Genomic DNA, 27,845 nt, shown 5'->3' on the forward strand with positions numbered 1-27,845 from the left:
AAGTGTCCCTCAGGAGCAAGTCCGGGGGTGTTGATTCCCCCCCTTGAGGATGTCCAATGAGGCTGACATCTACTCAGGATCAGAGTCCTGATGCGACCCCCACTCTGCCTGTCAAATGTGGGAGGTTTGGCACACACGTGCGCACGCGCGCACACACTCGCACACACTCACACACACACACACACACACACACACACACACACACACACACACACACACACACACACACACAGAGGCCAGAGCTTAACTCCTGGAATCATTGTAAACTGCTCCTTTCCCAGGTTAGGAACATTATATACCCCAGACTCTGCCCCCCTTTTTTTTTCCAATTTGTAACTGTCCTTAATATAGGAGTCTCTTCCAAACCACATATTCTGCTAAGGCGTGATTTGGAAGTTATGTTCTGTGCTAGGGCTGGGATCCCTGGGTGAGTGTCCTCCACATACCCTGCCTACTAATCTGAGTATGTGAACACCAGATACACTGATGGGCGAACTACTTAATGCTCCACCGCTCTCCCCACTCCCACCCAGATAGATTAAGCTGCACCTCTTCCCTAGACTGCAGTCTGAACACGCAGCCCCTCCCCATGGCCCTCCTCCTCAATGCCAGATACATAGCAGGGCATGAGCCTGGCCCTTCTTGGAGGCTGTTCCCTCCGCTCAGCCTGTGTCAATCTCCCCTGTCTCCCTTGAGCCAAGATAATAAGGGGGAAAGTTGTGGGGGGTTTTTCTCATCTTTCCAAAGTGCAGACCAATTAGCATTTTTTAAATTACCATTGGAGAAATACACCTAATTAGCCACTTTAAAGGAAAGCTTTATTTAAAAAAAAAAAAGAAGTCATAAATTTCTAACCGGCTACAGCTCAGAGACACTTTTAAAGCTAATTGTGTGTTTCTGGTACTAACAGGGGAATTGGTAAAAGTTAGAAATGGATTTTATGACCTTGGCCAGGACAGAAGGGAATGTCTGAGTGACCCACAGGCTAGGGAAGGGTTAATGTCTAGGTATGGGATCTGGGCCCTTTCTGGCTATTTCTCCTCTTCTTCGTTTGCCTGCCTATCTCCCTCCATCCCACCTGAATTCTTCCAGGTCAGACCCAAATCTGTGAATGAGAGACAGGCAGTCCAGCCAACACCCAGCGGGACAATAGAGCCAGAGGGAAGAAGAGAGCAGAGAGAGAAGGAGAGGGAATGGAGAGAAGAAAGAAAATGCCAGAGGAAACAGAACAGAGTTGCAGTCAGCCTCTAAAAGCCTGTTTCTCATTTGAGGTCTCCATTAAACTCTGCATCAGTGTAATGGGGGTGGGGGTGCTGCTCAGAAAGTTCCAAACTGGAGGCCGACAAGACTTCTGCAGCTGGCAGGCTTCCTGCCCAGACTCCCTGGCCAAGCTCAGTGGCCCACACTCCCTGGCCCCGAAACGGAGCAAACACTTCATAAAGTGTAAGCACAAAGCCCTGGGGTGCCTCATGGGAAAGGGAAGGCAGCTCCTAGCAGTCTCTGGTTCTCAGCCCTGGTCTCAGCCACTCATGGTTGGGGAATTATTCCTCCTGTGGAAGGAGGCAAGAGGGCTCCCCCCAGAGGGAGGTAATAGCAAGCTGGTGGGTATTTCAAGGAGGAGATGTGCAGAGGGACCACAGAGGCCTGGCCACCCTGAAGGTCCACCACCATTGTTCACTTTCATAGCCTTCAGAAATGTCCCATTCGAGCCACCATGGCAGAGGGGGTGCAGGTCCCTTCCCCCAGACACATGTTCTTGAAGCTGATTCGTTAAAAAGTCCTTGAAACCATCTTTTTCATTTGCTAAGACCCTTGTTTCTGTGTGTTAAGGGAGATTACGAAGAAATAATACTCACAAGCCTAGGGCACAAATTCTCCATGGGGGTGTTAGCGCCCCCAAGAGGACAAATGTTGGAAGGTAAAACACCACCTTAGCCATTGTCATGGTGTGTGGCCTACCAAAGCTCAACTCTTCTCTCAGTTGATTTGTATACCTTCTCATTTGAAAGAGTTTGTGTTCGATTTTTCTCTACAGAGAGAGAAAGGGAGTGGTAATAAAAACATAAGTTGGGAAATGCTGCCCGAGGGCAGAGCCCCTGAGGTCATAACTTCAGGGCCCCATGGGCCAAAGCTGAACCCACCCCATATACCAGCTAGAGACCAACCTCAGCAGCCAGTGATCCATGGATGCTCACTGAAGATAAGCCACCTATTATAGGAGCTGTAAGCAGTTGGGTAGGCAACTGTGAGAGACACTGCAATGCTGTATGGCCCCCGAGGTCAGAAAGAAAAGGTTTCCAGAACACCAAAGCTATCAGGAGACTCTTCCCACCTCTCACCTTGCTGGAGAGAGGTGGGATAGCAGATGTTCGTGCTCCAGGTTCGGGATGGACTGTGTGACTACAGATTCAGAGCATTCTGAGTAGCCAAGGGAAGGAGGGGTGTTCTGGGTGAAGGGCCAAGGTGGGTAACTCACGGATCCCTAGCACTCCACTCCACTCTCCCTCTCCCTCTTCTCTCCCCTCTCTTACTCTAGAGGCTGGGAATCGGAGGAGAAACAACTATATAGTAGAATGGACAGCTGTCTCTTGCTCTGTCACACAAGGTAATGATTCCTTGAGCCTCAACTCCATGCCCAAAAAATCTGGGCCTAGGCCACCACCTCCTCTAAGCAGCAGTAGCACTTTGTACCAGGTTAGCTGGCACTTTGTGGTCAGGGGAAGAGGGGATAGGCAGAGCGAGTATCTTTGGGAAGTCCAGGTCCTGAAGCTGGCTGTGTCTTACTCCAGTTACTATCCCTTACACCTGGAGTACCTGACACACACTAGAAGCCTCTTAAGTATATGTGGAATCACAGGTAATCCTCTCTCAAATGTGTTCTCAGAAGCAAAGGGGAATCATGATCTCTGCTGCCTCTGAGGCTTGTCTATATACTAAACGAGATGGTGTTGCTGGGGAGAAGCAAAGGGCTTCCTCACCCATTCCAACTTGTCTTCCCTTTCCAGGGAACTTGTTAGGTTTCTGCAACCTAGGGGGAGGAAAGAGGTATGGGGAGGAGAGAGAGGCCTTATTATAGATAGAAAGAACCAAGCTTCAGAGCAAGATGTTTCCACAGTGTCCAGGAAGTCCAGTATCTGACAAGCACCAAGAACCTAGTGTCCAAGAGACAAGGCACCATGAAGCAAGATACAGTGGGCATGTGCCAGGAAACACTGACTTGAATCCCTTTCCTGGGACTAAAGACGGTACCATCTTTGATGCTCCCCCAAGACTATCCTCCTAGAGACCCCTATATCAATCTCTGTGGCCCCAATCAGCAAGTCCCAAGCTGTCCTTCCACGAACCCTCCCTGGCTTTCTCAGGGGTGATGGGTGGCTTAAGAGTTGCATATTTTTGTTCTGTCAAGAAAGCACAAACAATTCAATGCCAAGAGAGAAGGGCCTTGCTCCCTGTGGGTCCCTGGCAGAATCCCCAGGGAACTCTACCGACGTCACAGTGGCAACAGAGAGAGGGAAAACAGCCAGGCCTCTGGGGCTTGGGAGCAGGAGGGAGGTTTATGATTTGTGAATGATTAAACCAAACACCTCCATCAATGCTTCCTTCTTGTCACTCCTCCTGGCTGCCACTCAGAAATGGTACAGAGGCCTGGGTGCCAGTGGTCCCCTTGGGCCCACCCTTATACCCACCCTATAGGCCTCTGCCTCCAGCAGCCAGCTTGGCTCTGGCCAGCTGCCAGGCCTTTGCCTACCTCCCACCCCATTCCCTGTCTGCAATTGTTTCCAATCAGTTAGGAAACAGCTCTGAGAACAATTAGAAAAGATAACAAGGAAGAATTACATAATTACAGTCCGCCTAGCTCTCAGGCACTTCAAACACACACACACACACACACACACACACACACACACACACACACACACACACAGAGAGAGAGAGAGAGAAAGAGAGAGAGAGAGAGAGAGAGAGAGAGAGAGAGAGAGAGAATTGAGTCCAAACTGGGATGGATGTGAGGACAAGGATGGTATTCTCTGTGAGTCTAATGCTCACAAGGGCTGGGATCCTGGCAGGGGAAGGAGCATCCAACTGTTGACCCAAGTGGGGGACCTCAGTTATTCTCAGACTCAGGCCTCAGAGAGAGACTCAGGGTCCTAGTGTATATCACTCTGTAGAACAGGTCCTGTGGACCAAAGCGCCAAGCCCACTATTGAGGTTGAAGGAGACTAGTGATCTGATAGCCTAAACAGCTCATTTCCAAGATGGAGAACAAAGACACAGAGCAAAGATCTCACGGCAGGCCACATAGAACTCTTAACTCCAAACTCCAGGCAAAATGCCTTGTCCGCTCACAGACTCCTGAAACTTCAATCCTGGCCTTTGATCCTCTGGTCAGCCACTGACTGTTCCCACCCACCAGGAGACCTGGGATGTGTTCCCTTCTTGGAGAAGGCAGGCAGGTATAGGAAGAGCTTTGGCCTTTAGTGTTAAGAGTTAAGGGCCGAATAAATAGCTGAGGTTTCCACCTGTTCCACTCTGCCAGCATCACACGAAAGTAGCCTCAGCATATAAACAAACAAATGTGTGTTCCAGGGACATGGCATATGTGGACGCCAAAAATTTGAATTTCATATCATTTCCACATGCTGTGAAATGTAACTTTTTCCTCTTCTTCCCTCCTCCAGCCATTTAAAAATGTAAACCTCATTCTGTACTGGTGAGCTGTGTATAAACAGGTGTCTGACAAGATCTAGCCTGAGGGTGAGGGTTTATCTAGGATGTTGCCAGCAGGTTGCTAGAAGATGGAGTATGTCTGATGGCATCACACTCATTCTCTGACTCTGTGTGCTCAGCATGGCCTTTGGGAAGAGTCTTGCTGGTCAGTCCCTGGTTGGTTATGAGTGGGCATGAATATAACGTCTGCTGGAGACATTTCTACCTCAGGAGCAGAAATGGAAAAAGACTTTCCTGGTTGGGCAAGTGGTCTCTGTCCAGACAAACACAGAAGAGGTCTTGTGTTCCAACTTGCCCCTGTCTAGGTAGAAGTTCTGTCCGGTACAGGAGATAACAAAGAACCAACATCTTGGCTTTGTACACAGCACAATCCAACTGCCTGCTGTCTCCCTCTCTTGTCCTTTTAGCAACACAGAGGAGCAGAAACCTTTATTTATCCCAAACATGGAATGGGATGAAGACCACTAGGGCATCAGGTGAAAACTGAGCTTTGGATATCAGGCACCTACTGATACTAATCAAGTTCTCACGAAGTTGTTAGTACCTTGAGGACAGACACCCATAGGAGAGGCTTCGTCAATGTTGAATAAATAAGTGCATGTGCAAGATGGAAATGGTTATTAGTATAAGGTTTATCCACTCCTAAGCAAGTTGAGAGAGTTATTGCTCAGAAGAGGAAACCTAGAAACAACACTGGGAGTAAGTGGGCTAAACCTGACATGAGATTTGGGCCAAGTACACTGAGTCCAGGGAGAGAGAAGAAAAGAGGAGGACTGGCAGGCAGCGAGGGCCTCAGACATGGAACCCATAAGAACATAAAAAGTTGTGCTCAGTGAATGCAAGGATGCTGAGTGGCTGAGTATAAACAGTTCTGAGTCAAGCTAGGTTTAGGTCACCCTGGGCTAAGTATGTCAGACAAGGGTTAAAAACCTGTACAGGAAGTGTAGAAGGGGGAAGGTGTGACCTTCTGAACAGAAAGGTTGGTGGCAGTGAGGTTAGAAAAATTAACACAGCAGTAGAGAATGTAAGGTCTAGTGTCTGTAAAGAATCCCTGTAAAAGAAACTCTAAACTGGGACAGAAGCAGGTTGGTTAACCACTGGGAGGACAGAAGAGCCCTCATTGCAGGCCTTGAACCTGGAAATGAAGTGGGACTTTAAAAATGATTCATGATTCTGAGAACAGACACTGGAATTGGCTAACCTGGGCCCAAGGTCCGTACCTGCCCTGGATGTAAACAGCCAATCATTTCTGGGATTCAGTTTCTCCATCTGTAAAGTGGAGATAATACAACACGATGATAATTGCATTGAGTCATCGGACACTTAGATGAGATTATACATGTGAAGGGCTGACTGCAGTGCCTGGCACAGAACAAATGCCTAATACACATTTGCTAGCACTGCTTTCATCGGAATAACTAACCGATGCTGGACAGAGTCATAATTAGAGTGCTGTAATAAACGCTGTGTGTTTCTGCATGTCCCAGAAGCAAATTCTGTCCATCTGTCAGGAGTCCACTGGGACCAGAGTATCTTGGTTTCAGCAGACTAGGAGGGTAGCTGACTAGAGTCTGTAACCCCCACCACACTTCTTTCTGACCTTCTAAGCTTGAGAGAGTGAGAGGGCCCACCCCCCACATCCTCAGAAAGCTGACATAGAAACTTTCAGTCACTCCCCAGAAGTTAAAGTCAGCAGGCAATCATTTATGCCTCTGCAGCTTCATGCAGGACTTTTCTCAGGAACCTTCTTGTGTCCCAAAGAACACTCATCAACTCCAGTACTGTGAGAAAGACAGACAGAGAAGACCTGACCCGAAACCCAGATACCTTCTGCTAACAATCCAGGAGAGTCACAAAAAGATTCAAACCAAGACCTCTGACCACAAGGAAGTCCAGGGGACTAATACTCAAAGCTAGTCCTTTGGCTACCATCTTGGTGATCGATTATTCATCAGGATCTTGACCTGCTTGGGAAAGGCTCAGTATCATGGCACAGAGTAATAATCTTTCAGTGTACGCATTCAAGAGTTCTGGGCCTGGCTTTGCTACTCCCTGGCCATGTGACCACATAAATAAGAACAAGAGTTAAATGAGGACACATGAAATAATGTGTGCCCAGGGCCTGAGACCTCTAGGGTAAAGACAGAGGACTCTAGAATTCAGAGACATGGCTGAGGTTTTGTTTGGCATCAGAGAGAGTGACAGGATGAAATCGTTCTCATAATCACACCTACATTTGACTTCCATTTCTGCTTGGGAAGATCTGCCTTTAGTTAATCCAGAGCCTCGCTATACTGCCCAGTCCTTTGTGGTGGGCTTTTCTCCACCCACTCCCAGACGCCTCCTGGCCCTCATTTAGAGGTTATGCATTTCTCCACAAGGGTAGTTTGCTCTCTTATTGCATCCAATTATAGCCTGCTCCCCTCACTCCACCTAGATACCCCATCTCGAATTGCGGAGTCCACATGACCAGTGAAAGAAGCCCCGCTTGCTGCTCATGGTGTTCCTAAGAAGCCCCCTAGCCAGTCTTCTCTGCAGCACCCTTCAAATCCCATTCGCAGTGACCATGTCTCCCAAGAACAAGAATGTCAGAGCCAGGCAGCAGGAATGAAGATTTGAGCAAAAGAAGAAAAGAACCATGTTTCTGTTCCCAGGGAACCTCTCTACACAACTTCCTACTCCTGCATTTCCATCTGGTTGCTATTGGCAACCAGGCAATCCTATTTTTCTAGTCCCAAATATAATCATCATAATCAATATAGGGTATTTATCCCACTCCTTGGTTTCAAGGAACTTGAAGCTTTTTACACTTATTCTTTCTTCACTAACATGAAGGGAGGGGAGGAAGGGGGAAGGGGATCTGTCTGCTGATGGGGGCTGGGGGAAAACTACTGAACAGATATGGAAACTGAGGCAATGACTAAGAAGGAGGCTGAAGAACTTCTCGGAAGACGAGAACATTGTTAGCAGTAGTTCTTTTTTTGATAGTGTTTTTAACCATTATTCTCTTTTAATTTTCACAAGAGCCTTCTGAAGTAGGTTCATCCATTAGAGGAGTAAATGGTTTTCTTTTCAACATTAGAGGGCTTAAACAGCATCACTTAATCTTGACCTTGTATCTTTTGAGTCACTTTCGGTAGCTGTTTTCTCCTATGGAATATCTGTAAAGAATTACAATAGTTACCATGTCTCTTTTATTGGTTATCACCATACACTATTGTAAATGCTTATCATTGTATTACTTTATATATCAGAGTTGTTTTTTTTATTGTGAAAATACCATACAGAGGGGTTACAATTACATGGGCAAGGTAATGAGTACATTTCTTATCAAGCATTGTTGCCTCCTCCTTTGTTTCCCCTTACCATCCCATCCCATTCACCCCACCCCCATCCCCCCACCCCTGTGCCAAAGTTATAAAGTTCGTTTTTCGACATAGCATCTTGTACATCACATTGTTGCAATGGGTCCACCTGTATCCCTATTTAAACAATTTGTTTTTTCCCTTCCCCTCCCCAAATTATATCAACATCAAATACAATGAAAACAGAGGTTATACTGTGGGGGAGGGACATACAAAGCAACAAAGAAATCATCTTATAAATACATTAGAAATAATAGCAAGAAAGAAAAGCCATTTGAGTCCTTATCTTGGGGTTCATTTTGCCTAACATCAACTTATCTGACCGTTTCTGCTTGTCTCAGACATATACTAGTTATTGAAAATAAGGAAAACCATGAGACCTATATTTCTATGCCTCCATCAGAAAGAATGACATTACCCCATTTGTTAGGAAATGGAAAGACTTGGAAAAAATTATATTAAGTGAAGTAAGCCAGGCCCAAAGAAACAGTGTTGTTTTTATATGTTAAAATCTGAGCCAGGTGCTGGGAGCTACTTCTAGTTACTCAGGAGGCTGAGATCTGAGTCTCATGGTTTGAAGCCAGCCCCAGCAGGAAAGTCTATGAGACTCTTACCTCCAGATAACCACTGGAAAACTGTGTGTATGTGTGTGGGGTGTGTGGGGTGTGTGTGTGTGTGTGTGTGTGTGTGTGTGTGTGTGTGTGTGTGTGTGTGTGTGTGTGTGTGTGTGTGTATGTGTGTTGGTTCAAAGTGGTAGAACACTAGCTTGGAGTAAAAAAGCTCAGGGAGATCACCCAGGCCCTGAGTTCAAGCCCCATAACTGACCCAAAAAATGTTATTCTAGTTCTAATAAAAATCCATACCAAAAAGGCCACAAGCATTGCAAGCAGAAGCGTGTGTGGTTATCTGACTATCTATGAAGTCCTGACATAAAGTACTTGACTAGGCTGGAAAACTTAGGATCTACATTTTTCTTCCAAAATTCCGTGAACATTCTCTTACTGGAGTACAGTTTAAAAAAAATAGAAGAAGAAATCAATTGTTTTAACTGTGAAGCCATCCCTGCTTTCCCATGCTTTTTGACAACTATGTGATATTGCCTGTTATTCCAGCAACGGGTTTGATGTCACCTCTTTGTCACAGCAACAAAAGTAGTACTAAACGTACGCCTTTGGGGTCCCCACAAGTGGACGAGGCGCATGCAGCCTTCCATTCTAAACACCTAGCATCGGCTTTGGAGCCTTCCCTGCTAGTTACTGCTGTACTCGGGCAGCTGGAGGTAAAAGAACAACAAATAAAACATAACCAAAAGAGAAAGCATGTGACCACAGGCAGAACTGCACTAAAATAGGATGTTTTCCGGAGTGTTATGTGCAGAGCTCATTTCCCTTTGGAGACAGCATAAACACCACTGAAAGAGGAGAGTGACTGGCTTGTATCTGAAGCTTCCTCTGTTCTCAGAACAGAGACTTGGCTGCATACCGTCTCTTCTTTTAACATGTTTTCTGACTTAGAGCAATGTACTCACCAGGAGAAACCCCCAAACAGAAGACTCTACCTGGGATAACCTCAAACCTCCTAAGCTCTGAGATCCAAGGACTCAGGCCAAGCTCTTGGCTTCCTCATACCTCTTCTGGCATCTTTTTGAATTCTAGAAAGAACTACTATACTGGGAAACTCTATATATACCCATTTGACTCAGATGAGTAGGAAGAGGAGAAAAAATTAAAAGAAAACACTCAACGTGATAAATCCTAGGTTACAAAGACACAGAGGGAAATATTGGTGCCCCAGGTTCCTAGATTGTCCACCAATCCATGAAAGTCTGCTTAGCACCTATTATGTGCCATTACTCTATAAGGGTCCCAATTGGGCCCTTAGGCAGCCTGGCCTGCCTACCTATTACCACATAGCATAACCTGACTCTGAGGATGTGTTTAGAGGTATTTTCTCCATTCTTTCTGTTCTTCTATGATCTCAGCTCCTGACAGTATGGCTTTTCTATACCATTCCCCATTCTCTATCAGCATCGGCTTTGGCATCAAATCTAGGACCTGCAGCATCCTCTTTCACTGCTCTCTTTTGCCCACAGTTGCCCCCACCCCCCATGTCTATGTTTTTCAGGCCACTGTTTCATGTCATTGCTGTCCCTGGGATCCAGCCATGCTAACCAACTTGGCTGGCATCTCTTGCCAGGCCTGTGAAAACTGCCCTCAGGGAGAGGCAAGGAAGAGAGCGGGAGGTGGGTGAACACTTGAAGACACCCTGCGGTTTTTCTTCCAGACATTTTGAAAGGTTCAAACTTGCAGATAAGAATTTCCTAAGATAAAAATCAGTTTGGGGCTCTCCTTAAGTCACGCTGTTCTAACTGTGTCTCACAGTAGATTCTCAACAACAATTATTTCTTTCCTTTATATAATACTTGCTCCTTCCCCAAGAGCTTGCCATCTGTTGTCTCTGTTTTAGCCCTGCAGCATACTAGCGATGGATGTAGTCAGCTCAAAGGATCTGAGCCCTGTTTTGCTGCTTTTAGGGAGACTGAGGCCCACAGCCCACAACTGGTGCTATGCTAAATGGCAAACTCTGATTTGCTGCAACTTCCCTCAGCTACAGAAACTACGGGACTGAATAGTTGACTGAGTGTAGGTGTGAGTGATGACATCACTTTGGCCATGACAGCAAAGTCCTTGTGTTCATTATTTTACCCATAATGAGGACCCCAAACCGAGATGCTCAAAATCACCTTATAGCTGCTCAACTCTTGGGGTATCACTCGGGAGAAGACAGAACTTGAGAGGCCCAGGTCTCAGCTGTACATGGGGCAAGGCCCTCGTTTAGATGGCTAGCTGTGGCGTGGAGATGGTACAAAATCTGCAGACCTGACACTTGGGCTGCTGGTCTACAAACTCCTGCTGCATGTGTACCCATAGCCCCAGGGGAAAAGAAACAAGGAAGGAAGGAAAATAACCAAGGAGGGAAGAAGGGAGAGATTCTGAAATCTGGACAACATCAAGAGCCTGTTTCCATGACAACCTCTCCTTATTACAGTTGCTCAAACTGCAGCCTGTTCCAATCAGCACTGTGGATGGGGCCCTCAGCCAGACCCAGGGATGGCCTTTACCTGGCCTGGTTCCTCTCTCAGGCAGGAGAGACAGAGCTCCTGAGCCACCTGGAAGACCACAACACTTTTGACTACACCAGTATCCTACAAAGAGAAAACAATGTCCAAGAGAAGGCTGAGTTTATGGGAGAAAGTTTCTGTTGTTGAAGAAAAAGGAAGAGTACTGAAAAGGTAGAGAATAAAAAGAAGTGAGCAGTGTAGCCTGACATTAATATGGGAGTTACTGTCTGCTGGGCCATCCATGTCTGGGGACATTTGGCTTTATACTGGTGACGCCTGGCCACCCACAGAATGTGTGATGCTTTACCAGCTATGTGTGGGTGTGACTTCCTGGGGCACACCTGCTAATCCTACCTCCCTTCCCCTACATAAACTTTGGGGTGCTCTCTCCTCTGTTTTTCTGTCTCCCTCTCTCTCACAAAACTTTAAGCCCAAGTCCAAGTTCAACTTCCATGAGGGTAAGTAACCAACAAGAAGTAGATGCTGGTCGCTTCCCACCATTTTTCAGTGAGTCTCTGGGTTGAGGAGAGCAATTTCACCAACACACTCTGCAGCCACTGCTGCCACAAAGGCTTTTTGACAAAGGGACTCCCTATAGGCTCAAGTTCCCAGGAAGCGACTGGTGACTTACAGCTTTCTCTCCACCCCACAGATGGGGCTTGGAGTCAAGTAACTTGTCAAAGTCACCTGCTGGGTCAGGTGTCAGCCTGGAGATTCTGTCTCCAGTAAACCAAACTCCCTTCTCTCCACATGCTCAGAACTACCCCCCCTCTTCCTCTTGTGCCCATCTGGCAATCACCCCAACACGCTGCAAATCAGATGACATATGACACATTGCACTCCGTCCTGCTCTGAAGGGGGCCTGACTATGGGAACAAGGGTTCTGGTTTATATTTTAAGCAGCTTGAGTGAAAAACAGGGACCTGGTGAGGTAAGGCCATGGCAATGAACACCGTGCAGCTGTCCAGGATAATTACTGTGCCTAGCCATCCTGGAGCCAGGGCGGTGGAACACAGGGAAAGGCTTTCCCCAATGATTAGAAGCAATGGGGACAGAGTTGGGAATTCCCTCCTCCCACTTGCTCCTTTATTACAGGTGTTGCTCCCAGAGGAGGGTCCCATGCAAAATCCACTTCTGTGTTGCCATATGCAGAAATAGAGCCCTGAACATCAGCTCAAGGTTGGTGAGCCAAGAGATAAGAAACACCTAAAATCAGTGTAAGAGAGAAACAGTAATAAGGTCAGTGAGTGGAAGAGGGGGGAAAGGAGGGGTTCAAAGATGCTTGTTTGTTACAAGCTAGGTAGGAATGACCTATTATAATTTCCACCTCCCCTCTCAAGCTGTGACACAGTTCTGAAGGTTTCATGGCCACCATGCTCTAATTGATAAAGGGAATTTGGGGCTGGAGCACACTTAGACCGTTGACCAGCTTGGTGGTCATCCCTGCAGGAGTGGGACTTGGGCTACAATGTCCTTCAGAGGCTTCATCTCCAATGAACTTGACTTGTATAAAGAGGAGGCCCACCTTGGCCTTGGAACTCACACGTGGATGAGAAAAATCACGTCTGGAGAGCATCCATGAATGTTTGGCTGTTTTTATACCCTCCATACTTAGATGAAAATAGCTAGTAGCTGGCTACATGGAAAAGAGAATCCCATTCAGGTAATTAACCAATAGCATCTCTCCTGTTCTTCAGAGAGAACCCCTCAATGTGTATTGGTCAAGACTTAGAGCAGAGGAAGTATCCTGAAAAGTCCAGATCCTTTGCCAGCTCCTTTCCTCCTGAGGATCCTGAGCTTCATCCATGAAAGGGACTGCAAGTCTGAGAGGCAGAAATCTAGCAGTGAGGAATGAGACTGCAGTGTGTGTGTGTGTGTGTGTGTGTGTGCGCGCGCGCGCACGTGCGCACGCATGCACGTGTGTGTGTGTGTGTGTGTGTGTGTGTGTGTGTGTGTGTGTGTATAAATGCACACATTCTCCCAAATGAAGATGCAGTAACATCAATGTGTGGGTGTATGTGTGAGAATTGGGGAGGAAGCTATGCATGGGATTGTGTGAAACTCAGTATTACAGGCAAAAGAAGAGCTATAGCTGAGGAGAAGAGAAGTAGGTATTTATCTACCACTGCATCCAGAGAACCTTAGCCTGTACAGCCTCTGCTGCTCTCTTTCATATTTCCTATTCTCAATGGGACATCCCTCACACATGTCGCTCTTAGGTTTGCCACACCATCGACTGCACACAACCTGAAAATCCAGAGAAGTCTAGAGGAGGTGACCACAGGGACCTGGGCACATGCATCCACAGAGCCGCTGCCACTGCCCTGTGCAGATGTTCTGCAGGCAGGAGCACGGCCTGACAAGACATTGCTATCTCACACTAAGGAGGAGCACCACTTCTACCAAAAGAAGGAGCCAAAGAGAAGCTGGGAGGAGTCCAAGGGTGGACTTGACCAGAATCAAGAGCATGCCCAAAGGTTCCATGGAGAAAAACTAAGGAAGGCCAAAGGAGGGGGCCGTAGATGCATTCAGTGTACTGTTGAGCTCATGGAGGATGGAGTTCTTGTCCTGACCCACAAGCCCTCCAAGAGGGAGTCCAGCCATGGACTCCCAAGGGAGACTATGGACATGAACTACCATGCCCAGTTACAAAAATGAATCCTTAAGAATGTCCAGATATCAAAACAAAAAGATCTGTCTCAAATAAACAGGCCACTGCTAGACTGTAAGCTACTGAGAGAATTTCATAGATTCACATGTGCAAAATGCATAAGCATAATAATTCTTCAATCAGCATTGAGATGAACTGTTATGTCCTCCTTCAACTCTCTCCCTGTCAGCAAGTATTAGCCTGCAATTATTGCCATGCATAACTATTACGATTGGCAAGAATGTTAATAGTCCCTGGTTCATTCAGTAGTGCTGGTATCATTCATGATCTTCAGTTCTCTTTTTATCTCTGACTTGGGGGGATTTGTGAGGCAGAAAATAGTCTCATCCAGATCCAGCTCTCCTAACAGTCAAAGTGTACCTAGTAGGTGCCAAGGCTTTAAGATGCCTGCTCCACAGAAATAGCAGGCCTATTTCAAAACCCCAGTAGCCCACACTTGCCAAATAAGTCCTCTTTAGGAGTATCTGAAGATCCTGAATTCCTCTACAAACTGGTCTCTAGACTGTGTAACCACTACACTTTAGAATATCAGGACTGAGTGATCAACTATACATATTATGTAAATACACACATACAAATTATGTGCAACTATGCATATAAAAGTATACATACACACATGCACACATACATATGTGTACTATACCTACACACATACATACACACATGGAGCTCAATGCACAGCTACCCTTCCTGTTCAGCTCACATGATATATTTGCTAGGGATGTTTGGAAAAGAAGTAGGGACAGTTTCTGCTACTCAAACAGCATCCAGAGCTAAATGTTTGCAAAGCACTGGTAAAGGGAAAGCCCTGAACTCAGATGTTCATGCAATAAATGACCTAATCAAAATCCACAGCTCTAATTCTGTTTTCCTCTTCATTTCTTGGATTCTCCTAGAGAATGTTTCTCCAAAGTTCCCCATTTACCCAAGATCCTCTAGACCCTATTGCCTGGGGCATTGCCAGGGCAAAAAGCATCTGGTTCCTGACCCCAGAAAGCATCCTAAAGCTGAACTATCAGTATGGTGCCTTCTGGTACCTTCTGGGATTATGGTAGGTGTTTTGTGTAAGCTAGTGGTAGCTAGTTTTGTGTCCACGTAAGCACATGTATGTGTATATGGGTTTGTAGATCTGTATATGTTTCTTCCATGTCATTGCAGAAAGTAAATTTATCTTCATATTAGGGTCAGTTAGCTCCTCCCATTTCCTCTCAATTGAGTCAACTTTTAAAAAAATGTTGAGCTTTCAACCTGTAGAAAAATACCAAGGAAAAAAAAAAAAAAAAGAAAAAAGAAAAATACCAAGGAACTCATGTTTCAAAAGGCAGCCTGGGTTTACTTTCCCCGCTGCCCTGTGCAATGTAGGCTGTCCAAGCTAACGCTGGGAGGTTGTGCTTCTTCCTTTGAGGTGCCTGCTTCTTGCCTACAGCCATCAGATTGCAGCAGACACACAAGTAAGAGTGTGACACACAGAATCAACTCTGGACAACACTCTCTCCCCACACCCAGGCCTGCCTGCCTGCTGCAGCGTGTGCTGCTGTCTCCATACCCGCCATCCTACAACTGCTTAAAAGAGCCTGACAGGTAATTTATTCGGTGGCAGAGGATAGCAATTTCATTGTCCAAAGGCAAGATATCGAACTGCATCAGAAAATCTGTACACTCGTGGAACACAGGTTTAATATGATAACAATTCCAAGGGTGTGTGGTCGTAATTCTTTTTGCTCTTTCCTCTCTTCCCCTAAAGCTGCCAGCAAATGTTTTCACACTGTTTCCTGTTGCAAAGGCCCTCCAATGAACTACCATAGAATAAATCAGATATTTCACCATGAAGGGTGATTATTGAGCACTTATTTGTGGAAAGAGCTAACTATACAAGGGTCAGGGCCTATCTACTGCTATGAGATTTTTTAAAAAAGAATTGAGTCTATCTCTGCAGCAACCTTGCTAGGATCTACCAGGTTTCACACAGGTAGAGACAAGAAGGATTGGTGGACAGGTTTGGCACACAAGACAATACTTGCTTCTAGAAGCAGTCAAGACCCCTACACCTTGAGTTTTCCCAAATATTCTGACAGCTATTTTTACATTTGATTGGAAACACCTATGGCAGGTAGGTAGGGTAGGAATTCTATTATTATTTCTATGCATATATAAAAAATATCATGTCTTGGGAGTATTTAAGAACCAGCTTCCTCAGTCCTAGTGTGAGAACCGTGGAGCCTGGGGTTCCTTATAGTAGTAGTCCACAAGGTATTTCTTAAGTTTCCATGTTCAGCCCTCATCCGGTACGAAGCTAGAACCTAAGTCTGACTGTCAAGTTCTAGATCCCTCTGCCCCCCAGCTCCTACTACTATCTGCCACCAAAAGATTGCAACTCACCTGAATGGAAAGAAAATACAAATTCTAAAGAAGAGTCATAAGCTTGCCTTTGCAATGAAATTCTGGACAAGCTACTTGCTTCTATTTTTCATTGCTTCATAAGATTGATTATAAGCCAGGGGGGAGTTTGTCAGGTCATGACTTCTGGTTCTTCTGTGCCTGGACTATAAGGTGTCTTCTAGAAATTCTCATTGAATTGAATCAGGAATAACAACACAGTTCTCTTACACTTATATGTCCATGTGAAGAGCACATTTTGCTTGGGAGCGCAAGGCTCATGACCCACGGATGTCAAGGTTACAGAAGGCAGTTTCCTTGTGTTCCTGCCGCTAAGCTCAGCTCAGCTTTTTTGGGTGTAGTCATGAATGGGATTCTTTTTTTTTAAGCTCCGCTTTTGATATTTATTTTGTGTCTCTTTCATACTTCATACTATATTTATATAAAAATCCTGACTTAACCACATTTTTAAAACCTATTCGGTCAAATAATAATCCTATTGCTTGGCTGCCAGTCAGAGAAAGGAAGGTCTCTCAAAGAATGATTTACTCAAAGCCAGCAAAGGTTGAATATCAGAAAAGGGTGATCCTGAAGGTAAGCTCAAGCTAAATGAGGCCAGAGGTCTGTCTGGGCTTCATTTTGGAAAGGCCTTCAGGGTAAGAAGTGCCAACCGTATCACGAAATGGCATGTCACCAACACTCTTGGTGAAAATTGCATAGAATGACATTCTTGGCTGCAGTCATTGGTCACTCAGGGTCAGAAGGGAGAGGAGGCCCCAGATGTGCTGAGGTGGGGGGGGAGGGGCATCTGCTCTTCTTCTCCAGGAGGAACCATAGCCCCTCTGTGATCATCATGCTTGGCTCCGGGTGGTTCAGAGACAAAAGAAAACAATCCAGGTCTGAAGGGGCAGAGAAAAAGTTCCCCGCCAGGAAGATTCAAGGACCAAAAAACATGCTTAAGGTTACCATCCTGGATTTTAGAACCCAGAGCCACTGAGATCCCAGAGGACAGCTAGACTTAACCTTCAGCTGCGGATGACATTGTCTACACACAGAGAAATGGAAAAGAGGGGAGAATGCCTGGAAAGATGGGAGTGGAGCAGCGCCCAGGCCACGCCCACAGATTCTACCAGATGGCCTTTCCTACTCCTTTTTTTCCTAGGAATGCCTCAAGATCCTTACTTTTCTTGAATGGGCAACTTTCCCCACCACCTACGTCTTCTTTCTGGATTCCCATCTGCTGCTGCTCCACAGGATTCTTCCCATTCTTTTTATTTCTTTTAGATGCTGGCTTTTGTTTTCCCAAATGCTGTCATTCCATCACCATTGCATTCTGTGAGTACTTACAAGGTGTGTCCTGCGTCCCAGGTCCATTACTGAGCACAGACTGAGAACAATGACCTAGACAAAAGCAATCCCAGGTCTCTCCAGCTCACCACACAGTATGAAAATTACCATTATCCATGGAGACAAGTTGCACTGTGCACAATGTTCTGCCCTCTGAATTTCTCGGGTGGTTTGCTCATGGAATCCCCCAATTTGCCTTGCCTTGAGAGGACAGACTTCAACTTACAGGCTGTGGGCCTGATAGGTCCTAAACACTTAAACCCATCTGTGACCAGCACTGGATGGTGGTTGACACAGATGTCAAATCTTCTAACTGGGCCTTGTGTTATGCAGCTCACCTCTGAAGGCCACCTCTGACTTTATTTGAAGGACAGCAATCATCTGGGGCCTGCCATCACAGGACAGCCATCCATGCGAGATGTCACACTTCTGGTATATTCTGAGGACCTAGCTCCCACAAAGTCAATGGAGAAACAAGAAATTCTCCCCAAGAGGAAGCTGTTCCTTCCTAATACTCTGTGTCTTTTCTTCCTTTGTGGCTGAGTTAGCTACAGAAAAGACAATCGAATCAGTAGTCTTTCTTTACACCCCATTCTATTTGGGGGACCCTTCCTGTCCTCCAAGTTGCTCTCAGTCAGTTTGTCCAAGTCCCAAAGCTCCAGAAAGGTTGGCTTACTGCCAGAAGTCCTAATCAACTGGGCCATTTTCTTTTCAGGACCCAACTTTATCATTGCTTTGTACCTCCTCCCTTCCCTCAGAACATAAGAGAAACTGGCAGTGTTTGTGACCGTGATCCCTGTGCCCTCTCCTCTCAGATGTGTCTAGATTTCCAGCTGCTGGGAGGCAGCCTGCCATCTGCTTCCCTCTATGAGGCTCAGCCGACACCTCTGGCGCTGCTGGTGGTGGTCATGACCGTGTTCCTGGGCGGCTCTGGACTCAGCCTTCCTTTAGATATGTCCCTCTTAATTAACCTTGTGTCTGCATCCTTTCTCTATGAAAGGGAAGGGAAAATATTGTCACTAAAGGATGAAGCAGAAGAAATTTCCAAAGACCAACATGTGGCATCTCCAGGGTTCCCTTGCATTTTCTAAATCGGTACTTCTCTCGAATTAAAATGTTTCTGGCAAAGCTTCATGTTTTTTTAAATGTGTGCTTCCATTCCAAGAAACACCACAATAGATGGATCCCATCTACGACAGCAGAAGAGGGCCTGGACTTCCCTGGATCCAACCAGTGAGGCTGTGCACCTCCCCCCTGACTCCCCTTGCCCTTGCTAATACCCTGTAGACCAGCTGAGCCAGATCAAAACCATTTATGTGAACCTCAAAGAAGGATCTTGCTAAACTTCAGCCTTCCTAAACATTCTTTTCCCGAATCTGAAAGTCCTTTATGTTAAAACTCCCCTCCACACTTATTCTTCTCCTTCAATTCAGGAATGAAACTGAACCTTCTCCTTCTCACACTCTCAGCTGGGCCCTTCTGCTCCCATGTCATCAGGTGTTAACGCTTTCTTAAAAAAAGAGACTCACATTCTGTGCTTGATGCATCCTTAACACGGACCACATTGCAGTGAGTGTGCAAAAGGACCTAAATTCCAGAAATCTTAGGGCAAGCTGGTGCTGGTGGCTCACACTTGTAATCCTTGCTACTCAGGAGGCTGAAATCTGAGAACCCAGGTTCAAAGCCAGCAGGGGAAGACAAATCTGTATGCTTCTTATCACCAGCAAAAAGCCAGAAATGGGGCTATGGCTCAAATACTAGAGCACCAGCCTGGAGGAGCACAAAAAGTCAAGTGAGAGTAGAAAGACCCTGAGTTTCAAGGTCCAGTACTAGCACACAACCAAACCAAATCAAACAAAACAAAACAGAAATCCAAGCAGCCTGGTGCATGCAGGTCTTTGTTGGATGGGGTAGGTGGGCTGTGGGGTCCCAGATTTGGAGGTTGCATTAAGGTGTGACTCTCAATGAGCTGGAAACTACAATGAAGCACATTCTCCATCTTCCTCACGTGCCAGTAACTCTGCTGATCACTCTCAGTAAAGTATGCATGCTAAATTATTTTTCTGGAAGACCAGAAGAACCGAACAATAGCTCTTCCTCATTCCACCTGCTGAAACCCAGCACACTGGGGGCTATTAAATGGACCATCTTCTAAAACTTGAGTTCTCATTAGCATCCTGCTCTAGCCAATCAAACCACTTCACCACATGTGCCCTCACACACGTAGTTTAATATCCCCGACCTTCCACTGGCTCCTTCCATGTAATTTCTAAAGTTGATGAATTTTGGCTGCCATAATTCACATCCCGCATCATCTAAATGTTCTCTCTCAGGTCTTCCAAACCTTCTGCTCACAGCAGCTGAGTCGGCATCCATGCTTTGATATGCATTCACTCAGCCCTGGTTGGAACTTTTGGGATGATACATAAAGGATATGTCCCACAGAACAATGCTGCATACTACCACAGGGGATGGTGGTAAGAAATAGCTTCATGGTACAAGCCAGGAATTATTACATTTGAGCAAAGCATGGTTAGGCCTATATGATGTGTCTGGAGACATGGTGGTATTTTCAAACACAGTGCTTTGAAAATTTCTCAGGTTGTATTATTGTTTAAAAAAGGGGGCAGGGGAGAGGGGAAAGATTTTGATTTTGCAAATATTGCCAGATTTGGTGACTAGACAAGTTCAAATATATCTCATGACACCTGAAAAATTGTCCTGGGAATTTTCTGAAAATCTATCAGTCCCTTCCTCTATCTTCCCTCAGAAATTCCCACTGTTAATATGTATAACACCACCTTTTAAATCCTTGGGATATGTTGATAGAATCAAGGCCACAGATAGAGAACAGGGACCTACAGGTCATTCATGATAAAGGGGATGCTTGCTCTGGTCTGCAAACTGAACATGTATCTTCCTGGTAGGTCCAGCACAGCTGTGAACCATGTTAACAACACAGCAGCTCACACAGAGGAAGGCAAAGTTGGGGGCATGGTCTCCTGAGTACCGAAATCAAGATGGTCCTGTGTGGCCTTATGACTGACATCTAAACCTTCCTGAGTCAAGAAGGGCATAATAGCACTAGCAAGTCTCACTTGATTATGGTTACATATGATACTTTATGGAACATGTACAGACCAGAGACTGCACTTTACTCCTGTCAATAAAGGAGATATAACAGCAACACCGAATATTCACATAATGTGTCTCATTTGCACCTCACTACAGCCCAGAAAGCTAGGCTCTGTTACCATATCACTTCACATGTGAGAAAATCCAGACCTCAGGCCAACAAACATCCATCCTAAGTCTCTCTACTAGAAAAAATGAAAGGAGAATGAGAAAAGGATACAACCTGTGGAGCCCATCTGAGGGGCCCACAAAGGAAGTCTGACAAAGTTTTAACATTTAAGCCTGGTTTCTCAGAAAATACATTAAATTGGCCTCTCAGTTCTCCATCACTTAGCCTTTAAATGGACACTAAGAACAGATGGGGAAGGAAACTAACTTTATGCACTGGAAACTGTGATATGTTTATTAAACAATAGCTATTTCCCTACATCCAGCATCAACCTTTCAGATGGATGACTCCGCTATCGCATCACAGCCTCACGAAACCCCTACTCTCCTTGTCTTCATGATGGCTCCATTTATAGAGAAGGAAAGGGGAGATAAGCAAGGTGAAGTAACTAGTCCAGTGCCACCCAATTAGTAAGAAGTAGGTTTGGGATTCCAGCCCAGGGCCAGCAAAGGGACCATGAGCCTTTGCAGCATGGCCATTGTGGATACAAACACCCATGAAGTCCTCAGCAAGTCTGCTTTGGACTTCGCCCCTCCCCACACTCCCTTCCTCTCCTCACTCTCCAACATATATAATGTGCATTTTCATTAGGCGTCTTTGCCCAGTGATCTGTTGACTTATTATATGAGAACTGCAAACAAATGCCCTCGTTTCATCCTTCTCTCCCCGCTCCTTCCTTTCTTGGCATCTAGATTCGGCATTGATTTTGCTGGACCCGCTCCACTGCCTGATTGACATTTAGAGCTGATTCTCCCTTGGAGACCTTAGGCTAGTTTTCCAGTCTCCCACTGGAGCTCAGGATGCAGCAGCATATCACATGAATAAGCTGAGTTTGTCTTCACCCCCTCGGGCCATGTTCTTATGGGCCAAGAAAGACTCAGTTGGTCTTGGAGTCTGTCCGCATTAACCAGTTGATGGACATATTCCTCAGCCTTCAATGTTCTCAGTGGGGATAAGTGGTCGGGAGGACATTGGGAAATGGTTATACCTGGAAGGTGAGACCAGGTCCATTTTCATCTCTTAAGTACCAATGTTTTCAACCTTGCCTAGGGATGAACTAGAGTTCCTATGGATGACAAGATTACTACCCTGCAGCAAAATGGTTTGGAAATGAAAACAAGTTCACAGGAAAGATGACTGGGACATCTCTGCAATCGGAGGAGTCCTCATCTCTTGATCTAACAAAAGGCAAACACTTCTCCGAACTCTCAGACTCCAAACACACATGTGCCCGCTCTCCCAACATTCAGTTTCAGTCTGAATTGGTATATTGGAAAAGTAGGCACCAAGTAGAGCTGAATTTTCCTGTCTGGATTTCCTATTCCCAATGGATGCTGACTGGGGGTTCCAGAGTTGGCACTGTTTAAGGAGCTACCACTCTGACAAGACTGTCGAGGCCTGGGACCCGCTCAATAGAGAGGGAAGCCACAGAGGTATGTTGATTCCAGTGGCTGGCAGCTTAGGAGAGCTGATCAGCTGATCGTTAAATGTTTAGGTATACTGTTAGATCAGTGGGTAGCTTGAGTTCACCATGGTTCACATTTACACCACAGAAAGTGACATTTGCTATACAATAAGACTTTGTTAACATTTTTTGGACAGCCAGGGAGTTTACATAGGATGCTCAGCTATGGGATCAGCTTAGGCAGAGACAAAGATGGGTAAATTGAAAGGATGTCAAGAAAAACTTGGAATCTAATCAGGCACAACTTTGTTCCCCTCCTTGCCCATAGGTTATTTCTTCCCTAGGAAAACATTTATTGGTCAGGTTTTCAGACCTACTGCTGGAAGGACCAATGGGACTTTAAATCTTCTAATTTCTTAGGAGCCATAAACTGTAGACAGAAGAACCAGCAAGTGCTCTGAGCCATAGATTGAATTCTACATGCAATTTAAACACAGCCCAGCCCTGACTCTCTCTAGCTACTCATTGTACAAATGCTTTTTCTTTGCAGCTGACTGACGAGTTCATCAAAAGCAGACTGCTTTTTATTGTCTATAAATTCTTGATAGTGCCTGTTAAGGAACTGAAGACACAGGCAATTAATAAATATTTAGGTTAGTAATTGAATTGCTTTAAGTTGAATTGGATTGTACTGGTGGCAAGCCAAGGCCTTATTATTAAAGATCAAGCCTTTTGAAATCATTTTTCAACAGGGTGAAAATTGGCCCATTGGCTAGGCAGTGACTGGATTTGACATACTCTTGAGTGCATAATTTATCTTAAGCTCAGGCCAGTAGATGTACTCAATTCCACTGTGTACTCGACTGGCGTTCTTCTCCATAATTTTCTAGGGTTCTAGGTCCCTTTTTCAAATGCCTGTCCTTTGAGTCCCTGCTGATGTTCAATTGTATGCCTTGAATAGCCCTGATCTGAATAATCCAAAATAAGTCTGGTCAAGACAACAAGGCAGGTATAATTGCCCACAATGAGAGGGTCTAAAAGCAGAGAGTAATCATCAACTCAGAACCTTCTTGCAGAGTGACACTTCACACCATGAAGTATCTATTTTTGGGAAACATGGACCCAGGAAAATAAAAAGACAAAGCTGGTCTCATAGCAGCTTCTATGTCTGCTTCTACAAATGGGTGAGGAGGCAGATGGATGTTGTTTGGAAACCTGTTCATCACCAGACTCTCCTATTATATTATCCCTCCATTGTTACTCTCCTCTGCCTTCTCCAACAGCTTCATCAGAAGCAAATCTCCTTTAGTGTCTTGGACAAGAGTCTTAAGTTTGATGGCTGGAGAGTTGCTTCTGAGGAGTTGTTCATCTTCCCTAATCTCCTGGCAGAAGCCTAGCCTATTTCCACTCAGTGTTGCCAGTAGTTATTCACCTGGCAAGGTCAAGATCTCTCTGAGAATCTTCTCTAAGGTCCCAAATACCCAGTGGTATTTGGTGGGTGCTTCCCAGGCCAGTGGAGTCCAGCTTAAGAGCACCTAATAAGATGTCTATCTCAGTTACATTGACTGTTTCCTTCCTGAGCAGCAGTTCCTATTTATTTATTATCTTTCAGATCCTATCAACTGATCCAGGAAGGAAGATGATTGTTCCATGGGACTCTTCACATACAGACAGACAAACTGCTATCCACAGGGGCTGTGTCAGCTGCTCAGACTCACACAGGAAGTTATTAAGAGAGGGGAAATTGGAATGTAGGTCTGGAAATCTTCTGGTACGTAATGTGTAGCTACATGGTCATGTCTTAGATCTCAGCCACAACCACATCAAACCCTGGCCCCTGTCCTCCTCCACTAAGAATTCATACCAAAAGGTTACCCAAGGGCAGAGAGTGCACATTCTGGGATACAGATGGGTCTCCCCCCAGTGGTGGGCAGGGCAGCCAGATAGTGATGTCTGAACGGAGCTGACATCTGGAGGTCCAGAATTGTAAATACCTCTGACACATGGGTTCTGCTGTTAATGGGAGAGCTCAAAGGGCCCATTAATTCCATTACTATCATATCAGCCACAAGGGATAATGTTTATTTTCTTCTCCTCCCCATCTCCTCAGTCATTCGGCTCTGAAGACACTGATGTTTCCCAGCCAGGGGAGCATGTCTCTAGTATCCTCAAAGCATCCTCAGGAGCCTGCCTGCTCAACCTGCTATAGAGATAAGGGTTGTGGCATTTCAAGGGACTTGAACCCCTGTGGTGGGTCTCTTTAATCATTTTATATGGAATTCCAGAATAAGCGCTACGTCCATTAGTGAGAACTCTGTCTCATGGAGTGAGTCAGTTCCTACAGACATCTTGCTTCATGGCTTATGATACACTAGAGCCTAAATCTTTTAAAGCCCAAGTATCAAAGTCTAAGAAGCCTCAGAAAGAATAAGACTCAAGCCTCAAGAAACTCCAGGTTATAGTTTGTCTGTACCCTAGCCCTCAAGGTATGAGTTGAATGTGCCCAAAAGTCCAATTTACTTCCATGCTCATTACTAAAAAGTGAGATCAACTTCATACTCCACCGGAGAGAGAAAGTCAGAGCTGGATTGAGCCTGGATCTTGAGGGTCTCAGGCTCCTCCTTCATACCCAAAGCCACAACTACACTGATCCAGACATCCTCACTCGGTGAGCAACTCCAAAGGTAGCTAACTCTACTCCCAAACGCTTCTGACTGAGGTCTCTACTAGACTCCCTCTTGGCCATGTCCCTGTGCTGCCATTTATTGGAATTGCCACTGAAAAGGAGTCAGGGCAGTGGTCACTGGCTTTTCCAGCAGATCACACTTGAACCAAACTAGAATGCATGTGTTGGACAATTTGGAGAGATTTAGGGAGTCAAACTCAGTCAGGTAGGTGGTTAGAGTCCTCAGAAGTTGGGGAGATAACCAGCACATGGGAAAACACATAGAGCAAACACTAAGTGAAGCCTGTGTTTCCTTAGTGGAAATTTTAGAAGCCTCTCTTATGCCGGTGAAGGAAAGGATTTTTCTTTGGCAAGGCTTCCTGTATTTTGATACTAGTTGTGCTTGATGGGCTTGGTGGGGAGAGGAAAGCAGAGTAAGACAGTAAGGAAACAACTCTGTCTGTCTAGAGTCTCTCTGTGAGGAGGGAGAGGTAAGAGCATGGCTTCCAAGTGGAGAACACAGCAACAGGCCCCCTGCTAGAGCGAGGAACTCAAGCTCCTACATTACCCCCATGGCCCAGGATTCACTGGGCACATCAAACACTACAGGGCAGGGCTATGAACATTTCTTGGTAGGAAAGACCTTCTTCCAAATTATAGTCAGTGATCCTTTTCTTTCTTAATGAAATCACTGCATCTGGGCACTGATAGCTTGCTTATACCAGCAACCTGGGAGGCAAAGATTGGGAAGATCGCAGTTTGAGGCCAGTGCAAACCAGAAGTTCACAAGACCCCATCTCAACAGAAATAGGGTGTGGTGGTGTGCATCTGTTATCCCAGCTACGTGGGAAGCACAAATACAGGAGGACAGTCCAGGCTGGTCCAGGCAAAAAGAGAGGCTCTTCTAAAAAATAACCAGAGAAGCTGGACTCCAGTGGCTCACGCCTGTAATCCTAGCTATTCAGGAAGCTGAGATCTGAGGATTGCGGTTCAAAGCCAGCCCAGGCAGGAAAGTCCATGAGACTCTTATCTCCAATAAACCACTAGAAAAAAAAAACTGCAAGTGGCGCTGTGGCTCAAGCAGTAGAGTGTTCACCTTGAGATGAAGAGCTGAGGGATGGTGCCCAAGCCCAGAGTTCAAGCCCCACAACTGACAAAAAAAAAAGAAAAGAAAAAGAAAAGAAACAGAGAAAAAAAGAGTTTCAGGTATGGCTTAAATAGTAGATTACCTACCTAAGCAGATGTGAAGCATTGATTCAAACCCCAGAATTACCAAAATGAAAGAAAATACAAAGTTGAACCACTACTGCCTTCAAGCTTTGTCTGAATGCTTTTCCCCAAAGAAGGCCCAAAGTATCAAACACCAAAACACTATATCACACTTCCTGCCCTCATCCTTCTCCACTTGTCCCCTCCCATTCCAGAAAGAGATGTTGGAAGGACACTCTAGAGATTCTTGGCCTTTTTAGTTCTTGGTTTTATTTTTTGTTCAAATCTGGCTTAGCCAAAGGAGTCATAGGGAAGGCAAGAAGATGTTTTCCAGCCCTGTTTTGACCAGGGGGATGTTTCCAAAAGAACTGAAAGCATTTATCTGTCATCTTCCCCAGCAAGGCATCTTGGCACTAAGCACTTAAGAAAAAGAGGAATCAGAACCAGCATGGAGAGATGACAGAGGCAGAAATAAAAGGCCTCGTTTCAGCCTCCCACATTTACATCCCACCCACCAAGACGCTTTCCAGAGTCACTTCAGGCCTGCTCAACCCAGGAAGCTTGCAGCATGCCCAGCTCTACCCAGTACTTATTAGCATAGTTCCAAAGACAGGGAGCAAGGCAGTAGAAGGGTCTAGCTCAGGAAAAGCATGAAGAGTTGTGGACTCAAAAAGTATATGACAAAGAGTGAGTCTCTAGTCTCAGATTCCTGCTGCTCACACACCATGAGATATGGTATGTAAGACATGGGGGCCAAGTTCCCAGATCCCTGGAGCATCATGCTCTTTTATATCCATGGGGAAATAAGCAATGAAAGTCAATGTCAGCATCTGTTCACCAGCTACTCTATTCCAACTCAAGCTCTCGGGCTCAGAAGGGTAAGGGAATGGGAGGATATGAGCGTCGATGAGAAGGGTCAGAGAAACAAGTACCAGCTGCGGACAGTCCCTAAGATGGTCGGAAATGAAGGTCCTAATTACATTCCTCCATTGGTGATGACCTGGGGTCACCACACACCAGCAATTATTTACTCTGGCAAAGCGATTAGGGAATTGGGACCAGGGAATTGATATGTGTTGGGGAAGAGGCATGTGGGTTCTGAAGATGAGGCTGGTGGTGGGAAAGATCCTCCTTTTGCATCTGTCTCCTCCCCATTAGGGTCATCACAAACATCAATCAGTCAGAGAGCTGGGCACCACTTTCTATGTTTTCATCATGGAAAACCAGGAACCCCCAAAATGACATGAGAAAAAGGAGAAAGAGAGAGGGGGAGAGAGACTGAGGGAAGAAGGAAGAGAGAAAAAGAGTAAGAGAGAAAGAGGAGAAGGATGGGGACTGAAGAAACAATTGCTCAGCAACAGCTATGTAAAGGGTTAAAATGCTGAAGTTCACAATAGAGTTTGAAGTTTGGTATTGGTAACCTGGTATTGTATATACAATGAGGGAGGTGGTAACAAGTTTGACAAGAAACATACTCATTACCTTACTTATGTAACTGTAACCCCTCTGGACACCACCTTGACAATTAAAAAATTTTTAATGGTAAAAGTTTCAACATGCTGGCTTTTCCTCCAGGGATGAAAATAGAGTACTTAGTTAAGAATGAGACAGCAGGAATGATAGGGGACACTAGAGTGGTAGTGCAAACCCTAAG

At 45.6% G+C, this 27,845-nt stretch overlaps 1 protein-coding gene and 1 long non-coding RNA gene across 2 annotated transcripts in view; both read right to left on the minus strand.

Annotated features, from left to right (window-relative positions):
• Plxna4 (plexin A4) overlaps positions 1-27,845 on the minus strand; it is a 421,273-nt gene that overhangs the window by 277,347 nt on the left and 116,081 nt on the right. The window lies entirely within an intron of this gene.
• LOC138809803 (uncharacterized) overlaps positions 7,661-27,845 on the minus strand; it is a 43,374-nt gene continuing 23,189 nt past the window's right edge. The window contains exon 5 of the long non-coding RNA XR_011366946.1: positions 7,661-7,889. This is a non-coding gene — a long non-coding RNA (uncharacterized lncRNA). The remainder of the gene's footprint in view (positions 7,890-27,845) is intronic.

Source organism: Dipodomys merriami, unplaced genomic scaffold (assembly GCF_024711535.1).
Source record: "Dipodomys merriami isolate MVZ:Mamm:240054 unplaced genomic scaffold, mDipMer1.0.p SCAF_5, whole genome shotgun sequence".
In the NCBI taxonomy this organism is placed as follows: Eukaryota; Metazoa; Chordata; class Mammalia; order Rodentia; family Heteromyidae; genus Dipodomys; species Dipodomys merriami.